Source organism: Hordeum vulgare, chromosome 6H (genome assembly GCF_904849725.1).
Source record: "Hordeum vulgare subsp. vulgare chromosome 6H, MorexV3_pseudomolecules_assembly, whole genome shotgun sequence".
Taxonomy (NCBI): domain Eukaryota; kingdom Viridiplantae; phylum Streptophyta; class Magnoliopsida; order Poales; family Poaceae; genus Hordeum; species Hordeum vulgare.
In genome coordinates this window covers 9,629,565-9,634,770 of record NC_058523.1, presented here as the reverse complement: position 1 = coordinate 9,634,770, position 5,206 = coordinate 9,629,565, and the positions used below count along the sequence as shown (strand labels likewise).

Here is a 5,206-nt window from a genome sequence, read left to right as displayed (position 1 = left end):
GTAACCACCAAACCGTAGTTATCTTTATTCAAAGTTATATCATAAAGTCATCCAACAAGAAATACACGCCCACTCAAAGGACAAGGACCTTCTTCAAATCTACCGGATACATGTACATATTATATCATTATTAAGCAAATAAACCTTCCAAAGGAAAACATTAATTAACTCATAGAAAGTGGCAACTCTATTTTCACGTAGTAGCAATTGCCAACTCCTGCATGACTCACCGACCTTCTATATAATGTAAGGTGGAAGCATCCCTTTCAGGAAAGAGGTCAACATTACCAGCGCTCTCTCAGGCTGGAAGGACGGAACAAGATGACCGACACCTCTCACTGATAGAAATGTCAATCCTCCGGCGTACTGCTGAACATATCCTGCCACCTAACCAGTGAGTGAAGCCGTCAGTTTCAGAGTGACCAAAACATTGTAGATGAATAATGTTTTCGATGATGGGATTTAATTACCTCCCCCTTTGCCACCCATGGGCGCCATGAAGTGGTCACAAGAAGGCCAAGGTCTTGAATAGAGTACCTCGTCGCCGGAAGAGGGCATACAGAGTAGTACAATAAACTTTCCTGCATTTTACAGTGGTGATTTGCACATGTAATACATATATACCTTAAATGTAAAAAACCAAGTGTGAGAGTGAGACAGATGTGAGTACCCCATACATGCATGCAGTCGTGCACAAATTTGGATTACTTCATATAGGCTTCTGCCATGCATGCAATTCGATGGACTAAGGTTTGTAATATCTGTGGGTGGAGGCAGCTGGTGAAGCGATAACCTGCATCTGATGATGTAACCAATAAGTTCACTGAGTATGTCATGTATATCATTAGAAAGAAAGCTGATCAAGTAACGGATGTCAGCGATGCGACTATATGTCCATGCTCCAGCTGTGGCATATAAAAATGCAGCCGGTTAAGCGACGAACCTGCGACTGATGATAAGAGTAATCAGTTTACCAAGAGCTCCTATATGTCACAGATTCATATGTTTTTCTTAATTAGTATGAATATTTCCTTAGAGTCAATAATTACTATTGGCAAAACATAGAGCTAAATAACTGGTAGAAAGGTTCACTGGCCATCATGAAACGGCTTTGGATTGATGGATGTATTTCTCTACATGCTGTCGTATGTACCCGGCCCCTAGAAAAACTGACACATGCTTCAGTTTATTCATAGGCATACGGTTGTGCCAGTAATGCATAGTAAGAAAATTCCTATACATTAGTAGTATCATTGTGCATATCTGATGATCATGCTTTTTATTGCCGATTGAACTGGACGGAAGCAGGTTACACGCTCACCAAAGAAACTTGTGTACTACAGGAGTGGCCGAAGCTATCACAGGTATCCATCATGGGTATGGGGTCGAAGCTGATGTACGAACACACACTCAGCTAGCAGGATGTTCGCATATCGTGTCGAGCATGCTTACACTTCATATGTCCCCTCAGGCTGTGGAGGAACGTGGGTAAATAAAAACACGGACACGGCGACCACTAATCCTGCATTTTCATCTTGTGTGGCTAATGCAGCAGCTGCGGACACACAGCCGACATATCTACATCTTGACTCAAAGCCAACGAATGAACCCTTGATTACCCATCTCACACTCACCATATTTTCCCACAATGTTGAAATTGCACTAACAATGCCACTAAAGGTGCATCCTGATGCTCTGCACCACTCAATAATCCTTGTAAAAAAGTTAATATGAATAATGTCCAGTAAGAAAATCTAATTGTGCCTTCATTTGTTTCAAACACATACAAGTTACAAATTGATTAAACAGAGTAGGAGTAAAGACTCAAAGCACCAACCAACAGAGTAGGAGTACAAACCTTGGTCAGAGAGTAAAGACTCAAAGTAGTTACTTTTCCTCTATCCTGTGAAGGGACCACAAGCAATATATTACCTCTAAGAATCCAAATACATCAATTCTTATGTGAGGAACTGCGCGGACGATATTGGCGGTTGACACTCTGGATGATTATCTTCATGCTCCTGTTACTTAGTGAGTAATCCATCAAAAGAAATTAGTTACCTACATCGGTGTTTTCTTAGACAATAGTTCAACACATGGTGAGCAGCTAGATACGGGAGGGATAGTTGGGGCTGGCTAGAGCACATCAGAATAATGCAAACAATTGTTGCGCTAGTAGGACTAACATACCTGGTGGTGGATATTGTCCTCGTGGAAGTCATGGATCGTGAGGTCAAGCTCGCGCTGCCTGGATGGAACATGCATGGCCGCTGTCCAGCCTAATCGACCATCGCTTCCGCCCTTGTGCTCCTCCGCCTTCGCGCCGTCCACGCCCACGAACACGTGCTGCTGCTGTCATTGCGTCAACACAAGCAAATGGTCGAACACATGAGCGTCATGGATTGGACTGGCACAGAGCCGCGGGATTGAGTCGGGGGAATGGAGGGGTTGGGTTTCAATGATCTCACCGAGCCGACGTTCACCAACTTCGTCACGCGATGCTTCAGGTAGCCTTTGGAGCGGATGGAGATGCTCTTGGGCATCGCCGCGTGCTTCTCGGCCGGGGAGGCGGGCAGCACCGGGGGAGCCGGCATGACCTGCACCTGCGTCTGCCCGACGTGGAGGGGGCGGAGCTTCTCGTCCGAGGAGGCGAGGCACGCCATGGACGTGGGCTGCATCTGCCCCGAGGTGGAGGCGGCAGAGCTGGTCGGCCAGCGCGACGACGGAGGCCTGGAGTCCGTTGGGGTTGGGGCGGCGGGGGTCGACGGGGACGAAGGCCCCGGGCTCGAGCTCCATGGCTCCTCCTCCTCCGCGTCCGACACCGTCTGTGGGTACCGGTCCGCGAGCCACCTGTAGAACGCCGGGACTCCCACCTCTCGGAACCTTCCCGCCGGATCCCTCTCCTCTCTCGCCTCTCGTCCTCGGGGGGCGGCGCTTGCCGGGGGCTTGTGGCGGGGGCGGCGGGGGCTCCCCTCTTCTTCTTTCTCTGGTTCGATCTGGATACGAAGGGGGCAGGAGGCGTGCGGGGTGGGGAAGACGGAGGTAACGGGACATGGTATTTTTTCCACTTAATGAAGGACTGCGGGTTGATTTCAACAAAATACAGGGGGTTTTCTGCAAAATTGCCACGACGGACGGCAGAAGTGCTGCGCGCTTTATTATTAGGGGAGACTAGCAAAAGAGCCCATGCGTTGCAACGGGATAAAAAGAAAACACTCTCCGACTTAAAAAAGAAACAAACACACAAAAAAAAGGAAACCCCCCTCCCCATGAACCAGCCCAACTGGCCGGCCCACCTAACAAGTCGGCGCCACTAACTCCCCCTGGGGGGCACCGACACCCCACCCCGCCGCCACTCGCCCCCGCAACCCCCTCTCGCTCTCGATCCAGATCTGGATCGGGGCAGAGTGCCCCACGTCGGCGCTCCCCTCCCAACCAGCGCTCGCCAGCCTCGCTCACCCCACGTCGCCCCGCTCCACTGCCGCCACCACCTTCCCTCACTACCGCGCCAGCCCCTGCGACACCGAACCCCTGCTCCCTCGAGGCCCTCCCCTCGCCCCGCTCCAGTCCCTCCCCGATCCCATTTCTCTTCTCGCCATGGTCGCCGCCGGAGAGCAACGGCTCCTCGTCGCCCTCCTCCTGCTAGCCTTGATGGTCTCCGCGCACTGCCTGGACGGCGGGGGCCACCACGGCCCACGACTGAAGCGGCAGCCAATCCCAAGGAACAGTAAAGCTTCACCACCGGATCCCCGGCCGTCCATGGTGCAGGCACTCCGCCGTTGCAACCTGTGCCCACCTCTGTCGGGCCCTTCCCCGCTGGATCCTGGCTCCATCGTCCGGCCATGGCGTGGGCACTCCGCCGCTGCAGCCGGGCCCTTCCCCAAGCTCCACCATCGCCTGGATCTTGGCTCCATCAGCCAGCCATTGCTTTTGTTCATTGATTTTATCCTCTCATTTTAAACGGTGACGACTGCCTGCCTTGATTGCTTTCTTTGATCGCCTCGTCCTCCTCGTCTCTTTGCTTATTTCTTGGGTAGCTTGTTGAATTATCAATGGGTACCTATATGAACCGGTGAGATTGGGCATAAAGAAGCGGTGTGGGATTATTTTTAGCATGATGGACTCGGGGTCGGGCGATGCATCGGGGAGAGCTGCCGGCGGGTTGGATCGAAACGTTTTTTCCAGATTCACTAACACAGGGACTGCGGGTTGAATGCTCGAAAACGGAGAAACTTTTTCACAAAAAAGGCACGACGGACGACCAGAAACCCTATTCACTTTATTAGTAGGTATAGACTAATACAAATGCCCGTGCGTTGCAACGGGCTATAAATTTAATAAAAGTCGGTCTTTGTATTTTTTTTATTATAATTAATTGATTTTCTATGATTAACAATTTCATTTGCAATTTTGTGCACTGTTTGTGCTTGGAACAAACATAACTACTTGGTATATCAACACACACAATATCAAAAAAGGGAAAATCTAAGGAGAAGCACCGCATAACAGCTCTCCCATGCGGCGGTTCATGCACTTGCAAGAATCTTCTACCTCATGATTACATCATTGTATTAAATGTTTTTTTGAAGTTTAAAAATAATTTATCTCACAGATTAATAATTTGATTGAAGACTCGTCTTCACCGTTAGGTTCGTCTGGATGAGACCTTCAAAATAAGATTTCATGTTGACATGTTTTGAGGAAAAAAATTTCGTCGTTCCTAGTTGTCACATTTATGTCATAATAGTTGTCATCTTACGGGTGTACAGTTGTCACAAAATTTATACATAGTTACCGAAACAATAATTTTATACTTTTTAAGTATTGAAGTATTATGTGGAGCTAAAAAGTGGTTATTAAAGCACTAACAATAAGAAAGTAAATTCATGAACCAGCACAAGTACAATGAATCAAGTTTTCTAGTGGGGTATATCGACATTCATAAACCTGATAACCAAGTTGATTTAATGTGAGAACTATGCGATAAATAATATAACAAGTAAGTGATAATAATCCGACAAGTACCGGCGAAAACAAAAGTTATCGAAACATGTCGACATGGTATCTAGTTTTAAAGATCTCGTTGCGTTAAAGTCAATGATGAAAATGGATCATTAATTGAGATAACGGTTTGAGAGATAAATCTTTTTTAAAATGCAAAATCAAAAGATGGTTACATGTAATCACGAGTGTATTATATGCGTAT

General features: G+C 47.7%; 1 pseudogene; it reads right to left on the bottom strand.

Annotated features, from left to right (window-relative positions):
• Positions 1-237: 237 nt before the first annotated feature.
• LOC123404877 lies at positions 238-3,599 on the bottom strand (annotated as a pseudogene).
• Between the last annotated feature and the right edge of the window lie 1,607 nt (positions 3,600-5,206).